Below are 27,825 nucleotides of genomic sequence, written 5' to 3'. Positions count from 1 at the left end.
CAGTTCAATATTTGTCACTAACAGTTTTATCTGTTTACATAAGTATGTTTTCTTACATGAATTAGAAAATACATTACTTCAAACTATTAACTGAAAATTATTTCATCCTGTGAAAAAACACCTAAAACCCCCCAGAAAAACCAAATTGTTGTCAGGAAAAAATTCTGGATGAGGGATGGAGAGATGGACAAAGAATGGATGAATGAATGAAGTACATTAACTATAAGGTTTCATTCTACAACAACTAATAAATAAATACAATATACAATAAATAAATAAATTCAACTACATTTAGTTCAGTTTCCACACGATCGAAACTGTTCAATAATACATGTATGTAATCAAGTTACCTGATGTTCCAATAACGTGATGTTTTGTCAAAATCCTAACAATGATATCTCTTCTGTCAACAAGAGATCAGACTTTTCACTGGTATGTCCACAGTATGATATCCCTTGCATATGCAACCTGAATTCAAATAAACATGGATATAGTATGTTTCTACATGTATATGTATAAAAAAACATTATTTAATTTTTTATTGTTTTTTAAAACATAGTGAAAGTAGCCTAGTGAGGAGTTTCCAAGAAATCATTTATTAAATTTACCTAGTGACCCTAAGAAGTGCAATGATAGCTGTGCTAGGATAAACAAGAGTTCCAATGATTAACACCATATACACCCGCGGGGAGTTTGGTAAGAGACACACTGCTGTTACATACAATGGGAGACAACTCTTACAAAATAATATATATGGAATTGACTAACAGTTGTTCCCCTTGAATTAAACAGCAACGTGTCGTCAGTGATGCCCTCTACCTACAGCAATTTATATCTCAACAAAGGAAGGAAATGTACTGTCACCACTTCATGGGCTATTCTTTTTCAATTAGCAGCAAGGGATCTTTTATATGCACCATCCCACAGACAGGATAGCACATACCATGGCCTTTGATATACCAGTCGTGGTGCACTGACTGGAGCGAGAAATAGCCCAATGGGCCCACCGATGGGGATCAATCCCAGACCGACAGCTCATCGAGCAGGCACTTTACCACTGGGCTACATCCCACCCCTTATATCCCGACGATGGCAATTGCTATCGGTGCAATTGTCAAGTTCAAGCCCTATAATTTACTGCACAATAATGTTACAATTACTGAATTACTAATATATACATGTATAACTTGCCTTGAGCACTCAAACAAAACTATACAAAAGAATAAATCTGAACATTTAACTCTACAAATAAATCTTTACAATTTTTAGGTGGGACGCAGCTGAGTTCAAAAGTGCTCACTTGATGCACAGTCGGTCTAGGATCAATCCCCGTTGGTGGGCCCATTGAGCTATTTCTCGTTCCAGTCAGTGCACCACGACTGGTATATCAAAGGCCATGGGATGTGCTATCCTGTCTATAGACTGGTGTACCGGGTATATAAAAGATCCCTTGCAACTAATGGAAAAATGTAGCGGGTTTCCTCTTTAAGATTTTATATTAAAATTACCAAATGTTTGACATCCAATAGCTGATGATTAATAAATCAGAGTGCTCTGGTGGTGTCAGTAAACAAAACAAACTTTTAATTTTACAATTTCTTCTAAAACGATTAATATAAAAAAACCCACCTTAATAACCACACACACAATTTGGTATTTCCAATAGTGAATATAATGCCTCCATCTTGAACATGTACCACAATAGAAATGCCACTGCACTCCTAAATTTTGTGCAACCTTTGTTTTAACTTCTCTCCTGTCTGGAAAAGCAGGTAGTCTCTGTAATTTGTTGATAAACTTGCTCTGCAAATAACTGGGTTTTTTATTCATGTCTGGCACAAAGGCGTACATCACTGACATGTACCAGTGGTAGATCTGGGGGTGAGCAAGTTCAGTCCGTTAGTGCAAGAATTACTTCTTCAGCTGAAACAAGAAAGAAAAAAAACATGGATAAAATAAGCTTAAAAAATAACATGCCAAAAGTGTTTCTTATAATACTGAATATTATTTTGATTAACGACACAACTAAAACACATTGATTAATTAATCATTGGCTACTGAAAGCAAACATTTGGTAATTCCAACAGGTAGTCTGACATATAGAAAAAAAAACCCACTACATTTTTCTGTTTTCCCCAATAGCAGCAATGGATCTTTTATATATGCACTTTCTGAGACAGGACAGCACATACCACGGCCTTTAAAACATGTAACAGAAAAATTTACTCTGCAATGATAATAAAGGAACATTTGTTTTAAATACCAGGGAACATTTTGTCTTCAAAATTTCCAACAATGATGGTTGCTATCAGTTGGACAATTGATCAGCAATTAATACTAAACATTTTAGAATTGTCTTATGAAAAATGTAATTAAATAATTTTCCATCATGTATGTAAAACGAACATCCAAGTTTTATTCATCTAGGAATTATTATCTACATGTAGCTCATGTGAAACGAAGCCAAAATGCGTGAACTTGACATACAGTTAAACACAAACGTTGACACCATCACAGCTGGAAAACTAACACCTATTTATCTTGAAGGTCTTGAGACAAAAACGTGACAGTTGCAAGTCTATGACACAAAGTCAATGGATCGTGACAATGATGAAAGCAATTCAGTACTTATCAGTACACAGACTAGGGCATGATCGTGACAATGATAAAAGCAATTCAGTACTTATCAGTACACAGACTAGGGCATGGCGTAGCCCAGTGGTAATGTGCTGATGCACAATCGATCAGCCTGGGATCGAACCCCGTCAATGGGCCAATTGGGCTATTTCTCTTTCCAGCCAGTGCACCACGACTGGTATATCAAAGACCATGGTATGTGCTATTCTGTCTGGGCTATTTCTCATTTCAGCCAGTACAGTACGACTGGTATATCAAAGACCATGGTATGTGCTATTGTATCTGTGGGATAGCGCATATACAAGATCCCTTGCTACTAATGGACACATGTAGCAGTTAACATTTCCTCTCTAAGACAAATATGACAAAATTACCAAAAGTTTGACATCCAATAGCCAATGATCAATAAATCAATGTGCTCTAGTGGTGTTGTTAAACAAAACAAATGTTAACTTTTTGGGATATTGTCTGTTTTAAAGTAGGTCCATACCTAATAATTCCATATATACATTTGAGGACAAACTAGATATTAAAATGAATTTCTACCAGCCTTGGTGGCACAGTGGTTAAGCCCAGTACCGGCTCCAACCCAAAGCAAGTTCTTATGGGCTCAATGAGTAAGGCCACTAGACCCTCTTCTCTCTCACTAACCACTAACCAACTAATCCACTGTCCTGGACAGACAGCCCAGACAGCTGGGGGGTGTTTCCAGGACAGAAAAGTAAAACCATTTTGTGTGGATCCATTATCTGTCTAAGATTAACCCACGAAACCATGATAATAGACAACAGCAAAGGCGGAATTTGAAATCAGTATAACACCAGTAGACTCTAATGATCAACTTCAATGTTTTTATGCGAATCCAACTTGGCATCTGCGTAGTCTGTAGCAGGAATATTGGCACAGATCATGTCTGCCCTAGAGTACACATTCATTATGAAAATCCAGTCGAGAATTATTTTTACAATTTAGCATAAATTTGAATATATATTTTTTAATGAACAAAGATAAACAAAAATACATTGATAAACTTTACAGGCTGGTAGGTACAAGGTTCGCAGCCCAGTACCAGCTCCAGCCAAGAGCGAGTTGCTGTCCATGTCAAATTTTTTAGCTTTTTAACATGCATCATGACAGATTAAACTTTGTAACTGAAAAATATCAAGTGCATGCAGCTGTAAAAGATATCATCATTGCTTTGGCTAAGATTTGTGAGAATTTAAAGACTTTTATTACAATTCAAAGACTTTCAACGACCTAAAAATAATTTTTTCCAAATTCAAAGACTTTTAAGGAATTTAAAGACCGCTACGAACCCCGATTTAGTAACAGCAAGAAAAAAATTGAGCAAAACACCCCAACAAATCAAAGACCATTGTAATTACTTACATTTAACCTTCAACTGTTGAGCAGGACATACTTAACTTAGTGGTAGAGCATTTACCTGATGCACGGTCAATCTAGGATCATTCCCCATCAGTGGGCTCATTGGGCTATTTATCATTCCAGCCAGTGCACCACAAAGTCTTGGTATGTCAAAGGCTGTGTTATGTGCTATCCTGTCTGTGGGATGGTGCATATAAAAGATCCCTTGCTACTAATAGAAAAAATGTAGCAGGTTTCCTCTCTAAGACTATGTGTCAAAATGACCATATGTTTGACATGCAATAGCTGATGATTAATAAATCAATGTGTTCTAGTGGTGTTGTTAAACAAAACAAATTTTTTTTTTTTTTCTACTGTGGGGCAGGACATACATAGATTGTAGCTTAGTGGTAGAGCATTTGCCTGATGTGTAATGGGTCACAGGATTGATCACCCTCAATGAATTCGTGGGGTTTTTTTTCACATTCCAACCAGTGCCCCATAATTGGTAAAACAAACGCCATACCATATACTGTTTGTTCTGTTGGAAAGAGAATATAAAAGATCCCTTGCAGCTGTAAATTATTGTTAGGAGTGGCTTATGTGACAGAAGATGCATGGTCTTTTTCTCTATCACGTTTGTTTTTACTTTTGCTAATACGCCACTAGAACATATTATTAATCATCAGCTATTGCATTTCAAACATTTACTAATTTTGACTTTTTTGTTTTCCTTTAGTAGCAAGGGATCTTTTATATGCACCATCCCATAAACTGGACAGCACATACCATGGCTTTTGATATACCAGTTGTGGTGCACTGGCTGCAACAAGAAATAACCCAATGGGTCCACTGACAGGAATCGATCCTAGACCCGACTGTGCATCAGGCGAGCACTTTACCACTGTGTTACTTCCCTGCCCTCTTGAAATAACCATGTGTTGGACACCAAACAGCTGCACGTAGTTTAAAAAGCAATGAGGTGTTATTAAACAAATATTCCTGCATGTGCAGACAATCCATTTTATCAAAACACATTTTACTTTATTAAAAGATAACAAGACTCTTTTACTTTCTTGTTTATAGAGATCATAAACTCGGCCAATATATTCTCGCTATCAGATGTTTAACCATCTTGAACGTCAATCAACGTAAAAAAAAATGGGTAAGGTACATTTTAGGCATCAAGGGTCTGCCGAGATATCCGAAATAACAATTGGCCATTATAAAAAAGCAAGTATTTAGCACAGATTAGATGACCTATAGTGGTTTTAGTAACGTCTTGTAGGCCCCGTGCCAAAAGTCTGACTCCGCGGATGAGAAAATGGGCCATTATGCACTGGGCACGAGGCCAAGGGGGTGGTGTGCGCACAAGATTAGCGCAACACAAAGGTGAATGTTGATAAACACCACACACTACTATACTAGCTAGCATTCCACTATATGCCAGACAAACCTGCCCAGGCATGGGGCAATGCAGAGCGAAATTCTTTCACTCTAGACTTTAAAAAAAAAAAATAATAAAATAAATAAATAATTCATGTTAAAAGTACAAAAAGGCATGTTTCACCAAGATCTGGAAGGGTTGATAAGGTATATATATGCCAAGGAAAAGAATGTTTATTTAACATCGTATCAACACAATGTTGAATCTTTGGCTCTTATATATCAAACACACAAATATATATATACATACATTTAAAGTAACCATGGTGAAATCTACAGTAAGGCAAAAAGTGTTTCCCCCACTCAATCCCCACCCATACAGAGATAGACAGACAGACACACACAGAGAGAGAGAGAGAGAGAGAGAGAGAGAGAGAGAGAGAGAGAGAGAGAGAGAGAGAGAGAGAGAGAGAGAGAGAGAGAGAGAGAGAGAGAGAGAGAGAGAGAGAGAGAGAGAGAGAGAGAGACAGACAGACAGACAGACAGACAGACAGACAGACAGACAGACAGACAGACACAGACAGACAGGCAGACAGACAGAGGTGAAGAGAGGTATTCAAAGAAACATTTAACAGACAGAAAACTGTTTAATAACAAGGTTACTATCAGAATAGCAATCATCAACGATACTCTTATTAATAAATCCATAATAAATCTTATAAAACTAACCAGCTGTCAGTGCAATGTACAAACAGCTGTTTCAAAGGACTTGTTATATATATTATACATTGTATACAATATATCACACACTCAACTCAATACTAGATTAATAGACCATCATATGTGGTTCTGGGTTGAAATTTCCACCACCTCAGGTGTACTTTTTCTATCCCACATAACCGCATATTATGAAGTCTTTTTCTCCCATCCATTCCCTTTCTCTGGGAGGGCGAGACGTAGCCCAGTGGTAAAGTGCTCGCTTGATGCACAGTCGGTTTGGGATCAATCCCTGTCAGTGGGCCCACTGGGCTATTTCTCGCTCCAGCCAGTGCACCACAACTGGTATATCAAAGGCTGTGGTATGTACTGTTCTGTTTGTGGGATGGTGCATATAAAAGATCCCTTGCTGCTAATCGAAAAGAGCTAGTAGCCCATGAAGTGGCGACAGCGGGTTTCCTCTCAATATCTGTGTGGTCCGTAACCATATGTCTGATGCCATATAACCGTAAATAAAATGTGTTGAGTGCATCCTTAAATAAAACATTTCTTTCTTTCTTTCTTTCCCTTTCTCTGGATCTGTCTACCCTCTATTTTTCTCCCTCCCTCTGCCCCTCCCACTTCTCATTAGAACAATTATATACACTTGGAAATTAAATAAGCTCATCCTGAATTGCATTGCAGCCAAAAAGGCTCTTAGTAGTAATTGTCCATGCTGACAGACTAGTCACTTTAAGCCTCATATTGAGAATTTTTACGTATCGCTGTTATCTACTTGGTATTTTCCTCCAAGATGGCATGAATAAATGATTTATGAGAAGCACATCAGTGTGATACCAGCTCCATAGTTAATTACAATATGATTCGATACATATATATTTATGGTTTGTGTTTTTCTCTCTAGAACATATTAAATATTAATGTAACGACAGTGTCATTTGATGTCAATCTTTTTCAATATGCTCTGCCTGCACGTAACATTGTAAACTGACTGCGAGTGTGTTCTGTATTGTGATTGCTTAATTACATTCTTTTAACAGGATCAAATAAAAATAACACCCGGAAAGCTAACGATGTCATTAGAAAGTGACGTTATTAGCAACTGGAACAGGTGAAGTTGACGACTGAAGGGTCTACAGTTAGATAGTAGCCAGTTAGTTCCATAGAAAAACGATTCAGTCAAAAATGATGGTTATCTCCTAATTAATTACAGTATTTTGTTTTCAGGAAATGTTAAAAATTATTGCAAATTATAAGCCACAAGATCAAAACTAGATACTGCTTAATTAATTTCCAGGTGTATAAATGTTAAGACACCAAACAGCTGCTGTTTAAAAATGTACTTAAGTGTCGGTAACAGAAATCTTCTTTCATTTCCTTCCCCCACAATTTCAGCAGTAGGTTAATCAGTATGTGTAGATCTATTTTTAAAGCCCTGTAATTATTTGCAGCCCAATACCGTAAGTAGCACTTGACACCTTTGGTAAGTCTTCCTGTCAGCCTGTGGGTGGGTCACCATGTTATAGAGCTGCACAGAAGAGCACTCACTCAACTGGTGATGGGCCACAGTGTCAATTGCATTTAATGACCCAAAGGGTTTTCCCCCATTCCAACCAGTGATGCACAAAGTGGTATAAAATATGTCATAATATAATGTTGGAAAGAACTAAGGGAATATTGACCATAACCAAAACCTTCATCAGGAAGGTATCTGTGTGACTGACAAGTGATAACCTGGAAAATTTGATATAATTAAAATATCTTTTGCTGCCATTTTGTAGGAGGAACTTATGTGGCTGAAGCAGGCCTACATTCAGCCAGCCAGCCATTTTTTTCCCCCACTGCCACAGTAGGAGAGACAAGGACAGGGATGTGGAGGTGGATAGCGAAAGAAAGTTGAAATTAGGAGTTGTCAGATCGGGAAGAAATGATATGGTTCGAAGTCAAAGGAGAAACAGTAAAGGGGATTAAAAAAAAAAATTAATAATAAATTTAAAAAAGCCCATTTTTTCCCACTAAACATTTGAAAACTATTTTGACTGGTTTCTGAAGTGGTTATTTGGTTTAATGTGTGGTGTGAAGAAAAACCTGTCTAGCAAGGTTTAATGACTAATGGCTGGATGATTTCCTGCTTTCAGTCTGTATGGTATTGCAATCACCATCCGTTGGACACCAAACAGTCAAAGGGGTGGGACGTAGCCCAGTGGTAAAGAATATACCGTATTAGCTTTTGTCCTTTCTTATATCAAATTACAAGACATTGGTCTGGACATCCCAGAACACAGGTTGATATTAGAGAAGAAACCTGCTGCTGCCTGATAAGCTATACATATATAATACTCAACACGACAACGTTTAACAAAATGGAACTTTCCGTTTTGACTTTTGAATCCTCTATAATTAATGGGTACGAGTTTCGTGTTTGTAAATATTTCAGTTTTAGTTGATATACAACATTAAATCAATGCTTTCATCTGAGTGGACCGGCCTCAATGGCGTAGTGGTTAGGCCATCGGTCTACAGGCTGGTAGGTACTGGGTTCGGATCCCAGTCAAGGCATGGGATTTTTAATCCAGATACCGACTCCAAACCCTGATGAGTGCTCTGCAAGGCTCAATGGGTAGGTGTAAACCACTTGCACCGACCAGTGATCCATAACTGGTTCAACAAAGGCCATGGTTTGTGCTATCTTGACTGTGGGAAGCGCAAATAAAAGATCCCTTGCTGCCAATCGGAAGAGTAGCCCATGTAGTGGCGACAGCGGGTTTCCTCTCAAAATCTGTGTGGTCCTTAACCATATGTCTGACGCCATATAACCGTAAATAAAATGTGTTGAGTGCGTCGTTAAATAAAACAGTGCAAGAGTTGTAATAATGGCTCAAATGTTTTGCTCAAGTAAATATACCATGGTTTAGTAACAACAGATTCAATGGCATGCAGCTCTTAACATGTGCATGTATTAGATGGATCTACTTGCATGTAGTTCTAACCACTGGGCTATGCATATCTTTCTGGAGGACAATAATTCGATCCATATGCTCATCATAATCACACACAAATATTTGAAAACCAATTAAATCTATTGATCACGGAAAACCTACATTTATATATTTAACACAAAAGATGGATATTAACTTAGACATATCTTATTAACAAATCTTCATTTCGGCTGTTACTCAAGTCTAGTTTAACCCAAAACGGTCTTCAAACTCTACATTCATAAAACAAATTGTTCACAGTTCATGTTAAAACCTGCAGTGTTATTTTCGTTGATTGTAAGTCAATACCCCATGACATGCAAGTCGCTGCACAAATTCAGTCAGTTAAGGAAGGACTTGTGAAATGTACACCGACTCTAATCAGCGACTCTAATCAGCGCCAATATAAGAAGGGTGGGACCAGTTTATTTCTAATACAGCTTATCAACAAAGTAAATTCCTGACATCAAATACCATACAGCACAAGAAACAGGATCGGGCAGGCACTGATACAGGATATACAAGAAATGCTTGGAGATTTTTCATTCTAACAGGAACAAGTAGAAGTCGGTCTCGACAAGCTCAGGCTGAAAATCATTTTGTTTGCAGTCATTGAGCACAATGTGCTGATGGGCATTTTATTATTTAAATAAAATAAATTATGGATATATACAAGAAATGCTTTGAGAAGTTGGAAGTTGGCCTGCAGTATCTGCAAACTCTATATCTTCCTTCCTTACTCTTTGTCTCTCTCTGTCTGTCTGTCTCTCGCTCTCTCTCTCTTCCTTCCATACTCTTTCTCTCTGTCTGTCTGTCTGTCTCTCTCTCTCTCTTCCTTCCATACTCTTTCTCTTTTTCTTGTTACCTCTACCTTGCTTTCTGCCTCTCTAACTTCCTTCCTTCCTTGCTTTCTCCCCCTCCCATGCTCTCTCTCTCTTTCTTCCTTCCTCACTCTCTCCCTCACTCTCTCTCTCTCTCTCTCTCTCTCTCTCTCTCTTGCTCTCTCTCTCTCTCTCTCACCACCTCTCTCTCTCTCTCTCTCTCTCTCTCTCTCTCTCTCTCTCTCTCTCTCTCTCTCACCACCTCTCTCCTTCCCTCTTTTTTCATTCTCTATCTCTGCATCACTCCCCTCTACACTCACCTGTAAACTAAGTTTTAAGAAAGCTGATCACAATGCTATAAAATGTTTAATAAATTTAATTTGAAACTTCATTAGATTGCATGGTTGCCTGACATGTAAGGAGAGTGATCTTCAGCTCACTTAGATTTTGATTGGTGGCGCAGTGGTTAAGCCATCGGACTACAGACTAGTAGGTACAGGGTTCACAGCTTGGTACCGTGGCACCAACCTAGAGTGAGTTCTTAAGGGCTCAGTGGGTAGGTGTAACACCACTACACCCTCTTCTCTATCAGTAATCACTAACAACTAACCCGCTGTCCTGGACAGACAGCCCAGATAGCTGAGGTGTGTGCCCAAGACCGCGTACTTGAACTTAATTGGATATAAGCACGGAAACAAGTTGAAATAAAAAATGAAATGATTGTGCCCATGGTGAGACAGGTCTGAGAAAACTAGGCTATCACTAAACTAAGTTTGTTTGCAGTCATCCAGCACAATATGCTGGTAGGCATTTTATTATTTAAATAATTTTACATTTCATCTCTCAGCACAACAAGCTCAAAGGTATTTTAATTTATTTAAGTTATTCACCTAGCATGACATGCTTGAAGGCATTTATTATTTAAATGATTATTCAGATATATCCACAAATTGCATAAAATTAGATCCAGTTATTTTTAAATAGATTCAAGTGGGATGTAACTCAGTGTTAGAATAAAATTAGATCGAGTTATTTTTAAATAGATACAAGTGGGATGCAACTCAGTGTTAGAGTAAAATTAGATTCAGTTATTTTTAAATAGATACAAGTGGGATGTAACTCAGTGTTAGAGTAAAATTAGATTCAGCTATTTTTAAATAGATACAAGTGGGATGCAACTCAGTGGTTAGAGTACTAGCTCACCTAAGCCATGATTATATAGTCAATGAATCAGTTCCCCATCATTCAACAGACCCACACATTGTTTACCCATTTCAACAAATTCCATGACTGGTATATCACACAGTATGTGCTGTGCTGTCAGAAACTGCTGCTAAAAGGTATGTATGTGGCAGCAGCAGGTTTCTTCTCTCAATTTGTAGGCAAAGTGTCGTAATTATACCATCTAATTAATAACTGCTGTTTAGCAGGATGGGGTCTAGCTCAGGCAGTAGAGTGCTTGCCTGATATAGGATCGAATCACCTTGGTGGACCAATTCTCTGGTATATCAAAGACCATGGTATGTGCTGTGCTGTCCTGTCTATGGTGAAGTACATATAAAAGATCCGTTACTGCTAAAGGAAAAATGTAGGACTTTCCTTTGACACTTTGTGTCTAATTACCCAATGTTTGACATCCGATATCCGATGATTTAAAAAATTAATGTGCTCTAGTGGTGCCATTAAACAAACAAATTTAACTCTTTTTGTTTGCTGCTTAACAGTCCATGAACTGTATGGTTGTAAAAACAGACATTCCTTTCTTTGGCCCATCAATCATTACAAGCGGAGACAGTTTTAAACCCAGTATGAACTCTAGCTCCACCATGTAGTATGTCTAGCACTGTGGTTTGTGTAGTAACAGGATACACAAAGATCAAAGGTTATCCACAAACAATAGCTTTGTGTGTGTGTGTGTGTGGGGGGGGGGAGATATTGTTTCTTGGTTGATTATTCATAGATCACACACAATAAAAGTGGAAAGTGCATATAAGCTGTGAAAGCTATGCAGGTTTATTACTGTTTTATGAATACGTAAATATTTTATTTTTGCAGCATGCATCATGCAATCCAGTTAAAGAAAATGATTCAACTTTGTGCAGTGCATCACTAAATACACAGCACTAAATCCTAAAGCACTACTTGGTGCTGTAAAATATCATATATATATATATATATATATATATATATATATATACTGTAAACCGTGAAAAAAATGCATGCGTATAAATTTCGCGTGTTTTCGCGTCCAACCTTATGTCGTGAAATTAATACGCACGCACTATTTTCCAGTTTGAAGTGTGTTTAAAGTAATTTGTTTTGTTTTGAAATATTTTATTGAGAATAAAATTCACAATAAGATTCACTCAACATGCACAGCCTATACACGAGCTCTCCTTGATGGCGACTAATTGTTAATTGTTTTATGTAACTTAAATCGATGGCGATTAATCGTTTATTATTTTATCTACCAAAGGGTGTTAACAGTTAACAACTGAAGTTGTGAGTTGTGATTCTAATACAGGTGAAGTGGGTAGGGCCTAATCCCTTCTATAGACTCTGTACCAGGTACAATTGCTTGATGTAGGATAACAGAATTACAGACAGTAACTTTATAACAATTACAGTGAGCTGTCTTTATCCACTTTTTTTTTGAGCTGTCAACGGTCGTTCGCGAAATTTACACGTCGCGAACATGCGCTAAGGTATACATTCTCAAAAAAAACACATCGCAATATTAATACGGTTTACAGTATATATATATATATATATATATATATATATATATATATATATATATATTACATGTGCTATATTATAGATATATCACATGCACTGACCTACAAAATGACACCTCAGCACATTTTTAAAACTAAAGCTACATGCAAATGTGTTCAACATATGGTTATATGGACACTTAATTGATTTAGACAGAGAGAAGAAACTTGCTGATGTCATAAACATTATACCCAAAGAGGGATCTTTTATTTGCACTTTCCTACAGGCTTTTGATATACTAGATGTGTAGATTTGGGTATAGACATATTGAAAGCTTGTCTTTTAATTACATTTTAACTTGACTGTCCTTCATCAATCCAACCAAGACACAAATGTCGATCTGCTAAGGTACATGCACATGTAGTTATTTATGCCCTTAAGCTGATCTTAGCGCTAAGATCACATCATAAAACAGGCCCATGACATTTACATTTGTCCATTAGTAGCAAGGGATCTTTTATATGCACCATCCTATAGACAGGACAGCACATACCACAGCCTTTGATATACCAGTCATGGTGCACTGGTGGAACGAGAAATAGCCCAATAGGGCTACCAACAGGGATTATAGTTAGTGTTAAGAATTTATACTGAATCAACAAAAAAAAGTTTGTTTTGTTTAACGACACCACTAGAGCACATTGATTTATTAATCATCAGCTATTGGATGTCAAACATATATGGTCATTTTGATACAGTCATAGAAAGGAAACCTGCTACATTTTTCCATTAGTAGCAAGGGATCTTTTATATGCACCATCCTATAGACAGGACAGCACATACCACAGCCCTTGATATACCAGTCGTGGTGCACTGGCAGGAATGAGAAATACAGCCCAAAGGACCACCAACGGGGATTATAGTTAATGTTAAGAATATATACTGAATAAAAAAATGAAACACAAATATTAATTTAGCTTTCTTTAATTTATTTTAAATTATTCACTTTGAATCTTAGTTTTAGAGTCTATTAAAATTATCTGTCTTGTGAACATTTTAGGTGAACTATTGGTGTTTCGTTTGTTGTTCAGTGTACATTTAATATAGTATTCAATGGGAAGGGGAAGGGAACTATATTAACGTGCCCACATCTTTACGGTTTGGGCACGCCCACCATGGATTCGGGTTCTGGTGTAGCCAGTCCATGATTCCATGGTGGGAGGGGGAAGGGAAAGGGGGAAGGTAGTAGGTTAATGGGGGCAATTACCAGATTTAGATGGTAAGACCTATTTCTAAAAGTCCTAATAGGGAGTGGGTTAAGTTACATTTAATATAAATCACTAGATACATAATTAGTTTTAAAATGCACCATATGAAATAAATCAATTCAGGCTATGTACTATTACTATTATATTATCTGGTGCTAATTTTGATCAGGCTACTCTAAAATATAATATATATACTAATACTTTAAAAAACTAAACTTTACTCATTATTTTTAGCCCTGGAGGACAAAGGGTTGACAAAGGGGGGAGCATCGTGCCCAATCCAGAGTGCGATCCAACACTGGGCTAAGCCCAATGGTAGCCAAGTATTCAATGTCCTCATATCTCCACACTGAGCCATTAAAACTCATTCTGCATTGAAGCCGGTACTGGGATACGAACCCAGAACCTATCAGCCTCATAAGGCCAATGGCTTAACTACATGTACAACCAGGGCCAGATTTAGACCTTGGGGGGGGGGGGCGTGCATGGGGGAGGCGGCCCGGGGCCGGGGCCTGGGGCACTTAAGGTTCAGAGGGCCCTCAACATAGAAATTAAATTACATGACAAATAAAAAAAATAAAACTAATTTTATAATTATTAATTTTTTTTTACAAAGGAAGTCCTTAGTCTGGGGGACCCCTCTGGCAGGGGGGCCCAGGGCAATTGCCCCCTTTGCCCCCTTATAAATCCGGCACTGTGTACAACACCATCTACATGTAAGTTTGTTAAAAATTCCTTCCTTTGAATTCGGTAACAGATATCTGGCCGGACAAACAATGGACACTTTTGGATGGTTGAATCTTACATATCCCTACAGGAGTTATATATGGGTTGTCAAGAACACAAGATTATAAAGCTACAAGCCAAATTACAAAGCCTGGCACCTCCGACAGAACGTTGTGTAAGAGATATTTCCTGTTAAGTACAAAGAGAAGGCTACGGGTTTCCAAGCACAGTGTGATCAAATATCAACTTAGCATTATGAACCCATTCCACCTGTCAAGACACACACACAAATTATATACACATGTCCTAATACACAATTCACACCATACTCAGCACTTCCAACAGCTTTTTCTCTCAAACAAGTAACAAAACTATATACAGGACATACTAAATTAATTTATGGCTCATAAACATACTATATAGCAATGGAATGTTGACATAATATATGAACCAAAACATTGAGGTGAAATCGGCAATCACCACATGTCAAGTTTTCCCCCTTCAGATCTTAAAAATAATTTCACATTTTTAGTGCTTTTTTTTATACATGTAACAAACTTACACAACATACTAAATCAATTTATGGCTTGTAAACATACTATATGGCTAAGGAATGTTAACATATAAACAAAACATTGAGATAAAATCTGCAGTCACCTCATGTCAATTCCACCCTCCCCCACCCCCCCAGAATTAATACAAAATTCACATTTCCAATGGTTTTTTCCACACAAGTAACAAAACTACAAGACATACTAAATTATTTTAAACATACTACATGTGTATATAGCAAAGGATTGCTGACATATGAACCGAAACATTGAGATAAAATCAGCATAACCACATGTCAATTTTGTTTTTTACTTTAGAATTAATACAAAATTCACATTTCCAAAGCTGCTTTTTTTTCTATACAAGTAACAAAGCTACACAAGTTCACATACTAAATTAATTTATCGCTCATAAACATTATATGGCAATGGAATATAAACATAAACAAAACATTGAGATGAAATCTGCAGTCATCACATGCCAATGCCCCCTCCCCCCCCCCCTCTAGAATTAATACAAAATTCACATTTCCAAAGCTGTTTTTCTGTACAAGTAAAAACGCTATGCAAGTTCACATAGTAAATTAATTTATGTGTCATAAACATATTATATAGCAATGGAACGCTGACATATGAACCAAAACACGGATAAAATCTACAATACCACCCACCACATGTCAATTTTTCCGCTCCTCTAGAACATAAATACATGTACATTCTAATACAAAATTCACATTTCCAATGTTTTTTTATCTACACAAGTAACAAACCTACACAGCAAATAAATTAATTTATGTCTTACAAACAGACTATACAGAAATAAAAAGTTGACACATGAACTAAAACATTCAGATAAAATCTGCAATCACAAAAAGTCAGTTTTTTCTTTCTCTAGAACCCTTTTCTTTCTCTAAGACTCATACACATTCTAATACACATTTCACACTAAATTTCACATTTTCAATACTTTTTCTCTCATACAAGTAACAAAACTACACAGCATATTAAATTAATTAATGTGTTATAAACAGACTACAGCAATGGAAAGTTGACACATGAAAGCAAAACATTGATAGTATCTGCCACTACCACATGTGTAATACAAATATGTACAGAACCTGCATGCATATCAGGTTGGCTGGGATATCTCCATCAAGAAAGGTCTGTGGTCAAAGCTATATCATTCAGCTGACCTCAATGTGTAAGTTAAAGTTTGTTTTGTTTAACGACACCACTAGAGCACATTGATTAATTAATCATTGGCTATTGGATGTCAAACATTTGGTAATTCTGACTCGTAGTCATCAGAGAAAACCCATAGTCATCAGAGAAAACCTGCTACATTTTGCCATTAGCAGCAAGGGATCTTTTATAAGCACAAATGGAAAGAATCCTGGAGTTCAACATCTAAACATCACAATGCACTTCGTGATACATGCAAAGTGTTTGCAAGGTGGTTTCTTAATTGGTTCATTTTTTAATAACAACAATATTTATCAAATTATTCAAATTTTATGTATGTAATGTTTCTTTTGGACATCAGTATATACATTTACATGTTAAAGTTAGAGTTGATTTTGTTTAACAACACCACTAGAGCACACTGATATGTTAATCATCAGCTATTGGGTGTCAAACATTTGGTAATTCTGACATATAGTCTAGAGAGGAAACCTGCTTAATTTTTCAATTAGCAGCAAGGGATCTTGTATAAGCACCAACCCACAGACAGGATAGCACATACCACAGCCTTTGATATACAAGTTGTGGTGCACTGGCTAGAACGAGAAATAGCCCAATGGGTACACTGACAGGGATCGATCCTAGATCGACCACACATCAAGCAATAATTTTACCACTGGGCTATATCCTGCCCATTATTTACAAATGAACCATGATTCCTATAAAATGCTGTATCCTACTGCAGCAAGAGCCGCCATAACAAAACATGAACATGGGATTATAACTGATCTGAATGAGTCAGTGTGGCCCAGACAGAACCACCACCTTGTTTTACAACTTCCTGTTCAACTATGATCTCCCTCCAGAGTTATGTAAAATGTGAATGACTTGCTAACCCTGAAATCAAATTTATCTCGCTATAGCTGCAAGTAGTACTGAGCTGCTCCAGATAGATAGCAAGCTTTAAGGCTACACGTCAATTTATTGCATGATTGAAAGTTCACGTCACTTATCTCATGCAACAGGAATGCATTAATGTATTTCATTAAAATAGCTTTGTAATTTTATCTAAATCTGGAAGGGGGGTGGGGGGGTGGGGAAAGCTGTGAAAAATAAATACAATTTTGATGCATGGAATAGTTTCTTTTTCAATTGTTTTTTATCTCTGAAACTTGAATAGAGAATAAACAAAATGATCCCCAAGATGAAAGTAACAATGTTTAATGACACCCCAAGCATGATTTATGTGTCAAAGAAGTGTTGGCTTTTTTTAAAAATGACACCACAAGAACACAATGATTAATTTAGCAAACCCGCTATGTTTTCCCCAATAGCAGCAAGGGATCTTTTATATGCACATTTCTATAGACAGGACAGCACATACCACACATTTGATACACAAGTCACAAGGCACTAGCTGTGATTGAGAACAAATTAATGGAATACTGAAAGAAAATAATATGACCCAAATATGAGGCAAATGAGTTAGATCCTGCTTCAGATGACAAAAGATACTAATTTCCTTTATTGCCAATCTTCAGATGTCAAAAGACACTAGTTCCCTTCAATGCCAAGCTTCAGATGTCAAAGACACTAGTTCCCTTCAATGCCAAGCTTCAGGTGTCAAAGACACTAGTTCCCTTCAATGCCAAGCTTCAGGTGTCAAAGACACTAGTGCCCTTCAATGCCAAGCTTCAGATGTCAAAGACACTAGTTCCCTTCAATGCCAAGCTTCAGATGTCAAAGACACTAGTTCCCTTCAATGCCAAGCTTCAGATGTCAAAGACACTAGTTCCCTGCAATGCCAAGCTTCAGATGTCAAAGACACTAGTTCCCTTCAATGCCAAGCTTCAGATGTCAAAGACACTAGTTCCCTTCAATGCCAAGCTTCAGATGTCAAAGACACTAGTTCCCTTCAATGCCAAGCTTCAGATGTCAAAGACACTAGTTCCCTTCAATGCCAAGCTTCAGATGTCAAAGACACTAGTTCCCTTCAATGCCAAGCTTCAGATGTCAAAGACACTAGTTCCCTTCAATGCCAAGCTTCACATGTCAAAGACACTAGTTCCCTTCAATGCCAAGCTTCAGATGTCAAAGACACTAGTTCCCTTCAATGCCAAGCTTCAGATGTCAAAGACACTAGTTCCCTTCAATGCCAAGCTTCAGATGTCAAAGACACTAGTTCCCTTCAATGCCAAGCTTCAGATGTCAAAGACACTAGTTCCCTTCAATGCCAAGCTTCAGATGTCAAAGACACTAGTTCCCTTCAATGCCAAGCTTCAGATGTCAAAGACACTAGTTCCCTTCAATGCCAAGCTTCAGATGTCAAAGACACTAGTTCCCTTCAATGCCAAGCTTCAGATGTCAAAGACACTAGTTCCCTTCAATGCCAAGCTTCAGATGTCAAAGACACTAGTTCCCTTCAATGCCAAGCTTCAGATGTCAAAGACACTAGTTCCCTGCAATGCCAAGCTTCAGATGTCAAAAGACACTAGTTCCCTTCAATGACAAGCTTCAGATGTCAAAAGACACTAGTTCCCTTCAATGCCAAGCTTCAGATGTCAAAGACACTAGTTCCCTTCAATGCCAAGCTTCAGATGTCAAAAGACACTAGTTCCCTTCAATGCCAAGCTTCAGATGTCAAAGACACTAGTTCCCTTCAATGCCAAGCTTCAAATGTCAAAGACACTAGTTCCCTTCAATGCCAAGCTTCAGATGTCAAAGACACTAGTTCCCTTCAATGCCAAGCTTCAAATGTCAAAGACACTAGTTCCCTGCAATGCCAAGCTTCAGATGTCGAAAGACACTAGTTCCCTTCAATGCCAAGCTTCAGATGTCAAAAGACACTAGTTCCCTTCAATGCCAAGCTTCAAATGTCAAAGACACTAGTTCCCTTCAATGCCAAGCTTCAGATGTCAAAAGACACTAGTTCCCTTCAATGCCAAGCTTCAGATGTCAAAAGACACTAGTTCCCTTCAATGCCAAGCTTCAGATGTCAAAGACACTAGTTCCCTTCAATGCCAAGCTTCAGATGTCAAAGACACTAGTTCCCTTCAATGCCAAGCTTCAAATGTCAAAGACACTAGTTCCCTTCAATGCCAAGCTTCAGATGTCAAAAGACACTAGTTCCCTTCAATGCCAAGCTTCAGATGTCAAAGACACTAGTTCCCTTCAGTGCCAAGCTTCGGATGTCAAAGACACTAGTTCTCTTCAGTGCCAAGCTTCGGATGTCAAAGACACTAGTTCCCTTCAGTGCCAAGCTTCGGATGTCAAAGACACTAGTTCCCTTCAATGCCAAGCTTCGGATGTCAAAGACACTAGTTCCCTTCAATGCCAAGCTTCAGATGTCAAAGACACTAGTTCCCTTCAGTGCCAAGCTTCAGATGTCAAAGACACTAGTTCCCTTCAGTGCCAAGCTTCAGATGTCAAAGACACTAGTTCCCTTCTTTGCAAATTATTACTTAAATACGACTGCTTGTTAGTCACTAAACATGTTCATTAAATTACTTCTTCCACGTATGTCTTCCCTTAAACATTTTCAAATTTTTATATTGGATGACCAATCATAGATTTCCACACAAACAGGAAATGAATATGATTGGTTGTCTGATTTAAAGTGACGGTCACACTCATTCAGCAAATGACTGTAGTAACACAAAATTAATCAATACTCTCACACTTTACTTGGAAGAATTCAATGATTCACTTGTGATCATCTCAAGGGAAATACACGGCCATGCAGTGCAATGTGGTCAGTTCACAGAAACGCTGTGTCATCAACTTAAGTCACATACCTGTTGGATCTACATATAACCATGAAATCTGATCACAAACTGTGGAGTGTATTTGGAGGGGGTTGGGTTGGGGGTGGGGGCACTGTCAGTGTGATGACTTGGAAGATGGAAATTTGGGGGCCTGAAGGGTTTGAAACTGTTACATGGGGGTGGAGGAAGGGGTTGGATGCATGCACTCCCAAGTGGATTGATTCTAGATTGACTGCTTATCAAGCGAGCACTTTATCACCGGGCTATGCATGTCCCACCACTTAGGGTGTGAGTCACATGCTCCCCTAAAAATATACCAGTATTACAAAAAAATAATGAACCATGAACTCAACACTAAATTGTTTTCAATAACAATTTTTGTTTCTTTTCTTTCTTTGGTTCAATTTAACATTTAAAAAACAATTAATAATAAATTTTAAAAAACATATGTACAAACCTACCAGCTTACTGCATACTACAATTTACTATGAGTCACATTATAATCAACAAACAGGATGACCTGATTGTTTTCTATAATAGATGCAGCAGTTAGCTGTGTTAATACTCCCATCAAATGTCACCTACACGTGGTATACCATGACGTAATACTATTAATACTATATATATATAGGGAAGGATATGAAAACTTGGTCACTGTGTTGTACCAAATGGTGCCTTCCTGTGTGTACATGTACACTCCAAGACTAGGCGGATGACAAAAATACCACACTGCCGCCTACAACAGTAATGATATTGGAGCCACATCGTTAGAAAATTGCCAAGGAAGCTTCCTTCTCGGCCAATTATAACTTATTTATGGCTTCTAGCTTATTAATCACGCCATTTAAATACAGTTGAATACATATTGTAAATAGAGACTGTATCGGAACACGTAATGATGAAAATGGCCTCGATATTAGACTCCGTGATCTAGTGGTATAAAGACATCAGCTTTGAGGCTCACTGGTAGGTACTCGGTTCGTATCCCAATACCTGCTGCTATTTCAATCTGCATCAACTTCTCCCATAAAGCGCATGCTCTGTGCAGCAAAAAGTTTGTTTTGTTTTAACTACACCTAAAGTTGATAAACCAGTCATGGTGAATTGGTTGGGATATAAAGAAACCCAATCATAGAATGGATTAAAAAAGTTTAAAGTTTTTTTGGTTTATTGACACTGCTACAGCATATTGATTTATTGATTATCGGCTATTGGATGTCAAACATTTTGATACATTTTACTTATATAGTCCTAGAGAGGAAACCCCAATACATTTTTCCATTAAAGAAAGAAAGAAGTGTTTTATTTAACGACGCACTCAACACATTTTATTTATGGTTATATGGCGTCAGACATATGGTTAAGGACCACATAGATTTTGAGAGGAAACCCGCTGTCGCCACTACATGGGCTACTCTTCCGATTAGCAGCAAGGGATCTTTTATTTGCGCTTCCAACAGGCAGGATAGCACAAACCATGGCCTTTGTTGAACCAGTTATGGATCACTGGTCGGTGCAAGTGGTTTACACCTACCCATTGAGCCTTGCGGAACACTCACTCAGGGTTTGGAGTCGGTATCTGGATTAAAAATCCCATGCCTCGACTGGGATCCGAACCCAGTACCTACCAGCCTGCAGACCGATGGCCTAAACACGACGCCACCGAGGCCGGTTTTTCCATTAATCGCAAGTGATGTTTTATATGCACTTTCCCACAGACAGAACAGTGTTTAATACACATGCAGGTACCAGTCGCGGGGAATTGTTTGGGATTTAAAGAAACCCAATCATAGAATGCTTTTGTTTAATGACACCACTAGAGTACATTGATTTATTAATTCTGACATTTAGTCATAGAGGAAACCCGCTACATTTTTCCTAATGAAGCAAAGGATCTTTTATATGCACTTTCCCACAGACAGGATAGCACAATACCACAGTCATGGTGCACTGGCTGGAACAAGCAATAACTCAATGGACCCACCAACGGGGATCCTTCCTAGACCGACCACACATCAAGTAAGCATTTTACCTTTGGCTATGTTCTGCCCCTTATAGAGAGCAAGGAATCTTTTAATTGTATGCACTTTAAAGTTAAAACTTTGTTTTTGTTTAACAACACCACTAGAGCACATTAATTAATTAATTAATCATTGAGTATGCACTTTAAAGTAAATGAATGCAGCACCACTTCAAGGAGAAGTGCAAAGTTTGTTTTGTTTAATGACACCACTAGAGCACATTGATTAATTCACTGTGTATGCACTTTAATGGACACAGCACCGCTTCATGGAGAAGTGCAAAGGTTTTTTTGTTTAATGACACCACTAGAGCACATTAATTCACTGTGTATGCACTTTAAAGTAATGGACACAGCACTGCTTCATGGAGAAGTATAAGACAGCCAGACTGATTACTGTCATTGAGTACCGACCACTAACCACTAGCCATTCTGGAAACACGACCCAAGACGACCCAGAGATCCAGTTGTAATTGGATGCGAGGATAAAAATAAATGGAAATTAATAAGTGGCCTGTATATCCAGAGTAGAGCTCGTTTTGTTTAATGCCACCACTAGAGTGCACTGATTAATTAATCATAGGCTACTGGATGTCAAACATTTTGTGACACATACACAGACTTTAGAGTAAACATGCTACATTGTTTTATCAGTAGCAAGGGATTTTTTATATGTACATGTATTTTCCCACAGACGGACAGGACAGCACATACCATAGCCTTTGATGCAACAGACATGGGACACTTGCTATGTTTAGGACATAATTAAATATGTGTACATCAAAATGAAAAGGATAGTTCAGGGGAGGTTATTCATGAACCTTATGTAAATTTTCATGGGGAAGTGGTCTTGACATATTCAGTCCTGTCAACCTTCCCGGATTCCGCGGGAGTCTCCCGGTATTTGATCAAATCTCCTTTCACCTGTGCGGGAGACAGTTTCTCCTGTTAAATGACATTTTTGTAAGCATAAAAAAAAATCGATCCTCTTTTGTCAAAATAACAGAAGGGAAGTAACTCTGCCTTTTTTTTCTCATTCGGAAAATGTCAACTACATTCGGTTTCCGAGAATGTAACAGGCCGAATTGTCCCAACTGTTTAACCTTTGCCGAAGTGAGAATTGTGGGATAGCCTATTTATATTGTTAAAAAAGCACATGGAGTTTATAAAATGACGTGTTATTATAATGTTTGTTGTCATCGTAATGGCTACGAAGCGTGTTGCCGCTAATTCAAAAGGCTGTGTATTGACATTCATTTTTGCCATATAAAAAAACAAAACTATCCAATTTAGTTCTAATAACACCTCTGAATTGTAAAATGTCTTCCCACTGGATTACATAATGCAACTATGACGAATCTGAACTGCCAGACTCCCGAGTTGACAGCGATACACACGATGCATGTTAAAATCACATGTCACAGCAAGACAACGAAAAGACCAATTAGCTGTATAAACATACTTGTGTCAGTTAATGTTGTATGTTTGTGGGTAAAATGTTGGTTATAAGGGTACACTTCAAGAAATTATTTTTGTACAATTAAAAAATGTTGTGTTTGACACTGACATAAAGTTACTCACGGAAATGGGTATAATTCCGGTATATTTCACACGATGTCCGTAATGAGGTTTTACTTTTGATTAATGAAAATACAATGTTTATTGCATCATTATAATGATTTTAAATAAGTACCACGCCACCGTTCCTCATTATAGTAAAAACTGAATATTAATTTATAAGATTTATATAAATTTGTTTTTGGTACTTAGGTACACTAACCACAAATGATAATGTAACGCAACCTGTAAGGCTGTAAGTGTAATACCGTAAATGTACTAATTAAATTATTTTTTTCTTGTTCATGTTCTTAAAATTTTTGGATAAAATATTTTATTTTTTTTAAATATGTTTTAAATTATAATATTTATAAAAAAAAAATTAAAAAAATGCCAAGATCTAAGGTTAAGAAGTATATATGACATTATAAAGTATTCATATAACTTATTGTAATAATGTTTTTTTTTAATCTTGCGATTTTGGGTTAAATTGTGTGAATTTAAAAAATCTCCTGCTTTTTGACAAAATCTCCTGCTTTTTCAACACACACCTCCTGCTTTCTCTTGACTAAAGGTTGACAGGTCTGCATATTGCATAATGTTACTTAGGGGTGGAGGCCTGGACTGGGTATAACAAATATGAAATTTGATATATTTATTTATTTGTTGAACAACCCTTGGTTAGATCGACAGATGTACCCACACATCCATATTCTAGACAGCACACACAAACCATATCTAGATCAATATATAAGAAGGACGAAATGTTTTATTTAACGATGTACTCAACCCATTTTAATTTATAGTTGTCTGTCATTGCAGATATAGATAAGGGGCGGGATGTAGCCCAGTGGTACTGTGTTCACTCGATGCAGTCGGTGTGGGATCGATCCCTGTCGGTGAGCCCATTGGGCTATTTCTTGTTCCAGCCAGTGCACCATGACTGGTATATCATAGGCCATGGTATGTACTACCCTGTCTGTGGGATGGTGCATATAAAAGATCCCTTGCTGCTAATCGGAAAGAGTAGCCCATGAAGTGACGATAAAGGGTTTCCTCTCTCAATATGCTTGAAACCTTCGTGGTATAGGAGCATGTTAAAAACTCTAACGAAAACTCTCTCAATATCTGCATGGTCCTTAACAATATGTCCGACACCATATAACCATAAATAAAATGTGTTGAGTGTATCGTTAAATAAAACATGTCTATCTTTCTTTATATGGACAAAGACAAAAGAGATAATGAGAGGAAACCCACTGCCACCATGCAATGAGCTACTCGTTTTATCAAGGGATCTTTTACATACAGTGTCCTGCATAGTACATACCACAGCCGTTGCTGTAGTGCACTGGCCTGATTGAGAAATAGGCCAATGGGCTCGCTGAGAGGGATTGATCCTAGATCGAACGCACATCAGGTGAATGTTTTAACACTGGGCTATTGTCCTTCCCCTTAACTAGATTATAATACAATGAAACCTGTCTAAACCAAATCACAATGGGGACCTACTGTTTATCCAATTTAAACAGGATCTGGTGTTAAAAGGGTCCCATTTTAGAATTTAGAAAATTAGGGACCATGAAACTTGGCCGGTTTTGATGAGATTCTGGTTGGTTCGGGGTCCGGTTTAGACAAGATTCCAGTTAGTTCAGTGTACAATTAAACATACATGTCTAAACTAGATCAGGCCGGATACCTAATATATAGCCAATTTAGACAGGATCTGGGGGTTTTAGGGTCATGTTTTAGAAAGTTTGGGACCATGAAACTTGGTCGTTTTTTTGCCAAGATTCCGGTTTGTTCAGGGTCCAGTTTAGACAAGTTTCACTGTATGTTATGCCCACACATAACTGATATCAGTAGCATCTGGTGAGGGATGAAACTGGTTATGCAGGAAATGGTCAATTATTGGAAGAACTAGCCCAGACTGACACAAGTGGTACAATGTATCTACCAAGGACACCACTACAATATTTCACTTCCCAAAGGCCAAACCAGAACAATTAGCCACATATGCATATAACCAACACAGAAAGGAAAGGAATGTTTGTTTGTTTAATGACACCTCAGCACATTTTAAAATGATGGCTATTTGGTGTCCAGTTTATAATTATTCTGACAATTGGTAACCTTGGTTGTCTGGACCATCTGGCTAGACATAGACTAATGGTTGTGATGCCAATCTATGGCAGTCTGTAGATCGAAGCTACTCTTACCCACAGAGTCAAGAAATTAATGTGAGCAAGATATTATTGTGAAAAAATATATGTGTGCAATATATACTGACACAATAATTACATCTGATTTTGATAGAATTCACCTTTACTAAGGTTTCAGTTTTTAAGAGTTTATCATACTTATTTACCGAGTATCTCATGACAATATTAATTAACTTATCAAAATTGAAATGACCACCTGTTAGATGTCAGTGTACAATAATATTATACCTTCATAAAAGTGTTTTGTATGCATCTCACACAGGACTCACCCTGCCCATACATTGCTAAATTAGCCATTTGCCAATTTTTATACATAGTGGGTACAACAGTTAGTAATTTGCTAATACAATTTTGTTTAAATTATCAATTTTTTAAATCATATTCAAGGAAATACTCAACATATTTCAAAATTAGCCAAAACAATTCTTTCCAGTAATGTGTGAGCCCCTATAACATAACAAACAAAGACTGACCAACTAGTAAATATACAAAATTAACAAACACAACATGTACACCGTATTTCTAAAGGAAGTGGAAACCCATCTGAAAGTGTTTGCAGCGTGTTTTCCCAGCTACCACTTTCCTTTTTCCAGCTACCACTTTCCCTGTGATCTGGTATAGCACCCTCTGACAGTGAAGAAATGCAGGATTCCTTGGCATTTCCTGTGCAAAAGCCGTTTTCCCACAAACTCCATAATTTAGTGATAATTCCTCAAATTCACTGATATGTATAGTGGACCTGACCTCGACAGCAGTGTGGGGGCGGGATGCATGGCTCAGTGGTAGAATGCTTGCCCACGGCTGCAATGAATGGATCACGGGATAGATCTTACTGAGGGTTGTTTTCCAATACACAACCAGCACATGTGCAGATGGATGGCTTGGGGAAGGGGAGTTTGGCAGGTTGAAACCCTCTTACTCAAGCAAATTTTCTGTTTTTATTTAATATATATGCCTCACAACTTTTATCATTAAATTGGTAATAAAATGTTATTTTTATTGTAATTCATTAAATAATTTTTTGAAAGAAAAAAAAAGAAGAATTTTGGGTTGGTTTTTTCTCTCTTTTCTGTGAATTGTGAATAAAATACAAAGTTATAGAAATATGAAGAACAGAATGAAAGGTGGTTTAAGCTTATATGTATATCGTTTCTATACAAATATCGAAAATAAAATGCTTTTAGATAATAAAAAAAAAAGAAAATGAACAGCCGAGGTAATAAATAGAATAACAAACTCCGTACCAGTTGTTATCAAATTTATGTCCCTTGTGAAATAATTTTCGTTTGTCACTTGCTCAAGTTTGACAAGTAAAAATTATTTTACTCGGAACATAAATTTTACAATAACTTGTAACTTATTTATTATCCTCTAAATTTGATAACAATGATACTGTATTTATTATTCTCTATATATAGTTTAAAATATGTTAAAGTGTGAGACAGACAGAATATTATGAATGTATAAACAGATGTAGAACAGGTTGGGTTGACAGTAGAGTGCAGATAGAAGGCAACAGGTATTGTGTATTTTTTTAATGACACCATTACAGCAGATTGATGTATTAATCATCAGCTACGGGATGTCAAAGATTTGGTAATAATTTTGACATATAGTCTTAGAGAGGAAACCTGCTAAAATAAATTAGTAGTAGCCAGGTATCTTTTATATGTACCATCCATTAACAGGATATCACATATCACAGCCTTTGATATACACGTTGTAGTGTACTGGCTGGGATCAGAAATAGCCCAAAGGGCCCACCAATGGCAATCAATCCTAGACCAGCTGCGCATCAGACGAGCGCTTTACAACTGGACTACGTCCCACCCTAAACAAACTAAATAATTGCCAGTAATCATTTTAAACTGCAATCTCATTTTTTGCACAACATAAGATCATTTTCTAAAGCA

The 27,825-nt window shown here is 37.4% G+C and overlaps 1 long non-coding RNA gene across 1 annotated transcript in view; it reads right to left on the bottom strand.

The window, feature by feature from the left end:
• Window positions 1-359: 359 nt before the first annotated feature.
• LOC121378378 overlaps window positions 360-27,825 on the bottom strand; it is a 51,345-nt gene continuing 23,879 nt past the window's right edge. The window contains exons 3-4 of the long non-coding RNA XR_005958719.1: window positions 1,630-1,923; window positions 360-468 (exon numbers count right to left, since the gene is read on the bottom strand). This is a non-coding gene — a long non-coding RNA (uncharacterized LOC121378378). The remainder of the gene's footprint in view (window positions 469-1,629; window positions 1,924-27,825) is intronic.

This window comes from Gigantopelta aegis, chromosome 8 (genome assembly GCF_016097555.1).
Source record: "Gigantopelta aegis isolate Gae_Host chromosome 8, Gae_host_genome, whole genome shotgun sequence".
Classification (NCBI taxonomy): Eukaryota; Metazoa; Mollusca; class Gastropoda; order Neomphalida; family Peltospiridae; genus Gigantopelta; species Gigantopelta aegis.
The sequence above is the reverse complement of the archived record's forward strand: the minus strand, read 5'-3'. Positions and strand labels throughout refer to the sequence as shown.